The sequence below is a fragment of the Netta rufina genome (genome assembly GCF_964035555.1).
Source record: "Netta rufina genome assembly, chromosome: 5".
NCBI lineage: Eukaryota > Metazoa > Chordata > Aves > Anseriformes > Anatidae > Netta > Netta rufina.
In genome coordinates, this window is record NC_140128.1 from 25,126,143 (window position 1) to 25,128,146 (window position 2,004).

Here is a 2,004-nt window from a genome sequence, read left to right on the forward strand (position 1 = left end):
AAACAGGTCTTTCAAGGTCTTTCATGGATAGTGACTTCACTGCTGAACCAAAACAGTCATTCTTTTGGGAACAACACACATAGTGTGGAAAACAAGGATTTTTTTTTCTTCTAAAACTATTTGAGGCAACATAACGGAGTGATCAACAGAAATGTACAAGTTAACTTAGTTCCTATGTTTATACTACAGTAGTTATAACTCTTGGAGTCTTTTTTTCTTTTTTTTTTTTTCTTTTTTTTTCTTTTTTTTTTTTCCAGAGGATCTGTACATGGACATATTCATTTCAGTGAGCCCATGGTTTCACATTTGTGTTCTTGTTTCATTGGTCCTCTGTTGTTGATGAAAAATGACAAAAAGTAAAAAATAATCACAGCTGTCTGGAATTTCGTATTAAGTGTCAACATCTGGTCAAAGTTCAAAAGTCTTAAAATAGTTTTTGTTTTGTTTTGTTTTTCCCTTGAGTTCCCTTCTACTACTGGGCATGAATGTCCATAACCTGTCCACCAACACTGGGGTCTACAGAATTTAACATTGTGGGGCTCTGTGCTGACATGGTCATTCCAGGGTGGGTAGGGGGTCCTCCGTGCATCATCATGGCTGGGTGATGGGGGTGACTTGGCAAAAATGAATGGATTGGGGGTCCATGTCTTAATTGAGAAGGGTGTGGGGTCATCTGGGGAGGAGTGTAACTTGGCTGTGCCATACTCATACCCATAGGACCACCCTGAGATACGTAGTCCCCTGGCATGCCTTGCAAACCTAGACGAAAAAGGGGGAAAAAAAAGCAGGTCAGATTCCTCAACGTTTTTACAATTTACCCATCTAAAATGAACAGGAAAAACAACAGACACTGCAAATCTTCCGTCTAAAATTAGCTGCAGATTCTTGCCAATGTTTGCAGACATTCAAATTCTAGTTTGCATTTAATTTGATCATTCAGCAGGATAATGCACATAACAGAACTAAATATTGAGCACAACTGAGTATCACAAAATGTAAGTGTACTTTAAAAAAAAAACTAGTGGGTGAATTCTTATAATAAATTTTACAAAGATGCTGGCTATATGTAAAGACTTGTCAATTGAACATAAATATCTGATCTGCTTCTCTTTGGTATTTTAAAAATGTAAAAGACTATATCCTGTCTGGGTTTTGCCTAAGCAGTATCAATGTAAATTCTACACACAGATCAATGGACCAAACTGCATAAATGAACAAAACTGAGATACCAACAAAAGTCCTGATCTTTGAAGTGCTAAGCAACTCCTGAAAGATGCTGAATGCCTTCAACGCTCAGTTAAGTCAATGGGGTATGCTGCTGCTCAGTACCTTAAAGGTTTAGCCCTAAAAGTACATGTCATGTTTTTCTCCTAGAACAAATCTTAAAATCCTATTATATCATTACGGGCCAAATCTTGCTGCCTTATTCACAAGGCCCATTGAAGTCAGTGGGACTATTCACATGAGTCAGGCAAGCAGGATTTGGCCCTGTGCCTGCAGTCTCTCAAAGAATACTGTTAAACAGAGGATTATGGACAATGGGCCTCTTATCCGTTCCTGCAGAAAACCCAAGAAGGGAAGAAAACTTACAAGGGAAACTCCATATTGCTCACAATGAACAGGATCTAAGACAGCACCTCCAGCAAGAGACAGTTACATAGCCAATGAGGGGGACAAGCAACAAAATCTTACGGCGGCATCCCCCTTCTGATATTCGCATCTGCGAATCCTAGGGACCAGCCTTTTTGTCTGTCTTCCTGGAGTTCACTTGCAAGTGGGCCACTGGTAGGCCACCCTCAAAGACCTATTTAACATTGCTCTGGGCTAGAAATAAAATGGATTGCCCTGAGAAATAATACTGAATGTAGTGACAGCTCTCTGAATAAGCCTTCAGTACACAATATTTCTCACTGCACATATGTCTTAGACCTTCTACTGAAGATTTTTCAAGAAGAATTATAATGTCACCATTGGTTCTCCTCCCTCCGTTAGACTGTATTTTGT

General features: G+C 39.4%; 1 protein-coding gene across 1 annotated transcript in view; it reads right to left on the reverse strand.

The window, feature by feature from the left end:
• Window positions 1-677: 677 nt before the first annotated feature.
• Window positions 678-2,004, reverse strand: part of MEIS2 (Meis homeobox 2) — a 170,949-nt gene continuing 169,622 nt past the window's right edge. Inside the window, exon 14 of the mRNA XM_084287591.1 lies at window positions 678-759. The gene's annotated coding sequence lies outside the window, so the exon portion shown is untranslated. The remainder of the gene's footprint in view (window positions 760-2,004) is intronic.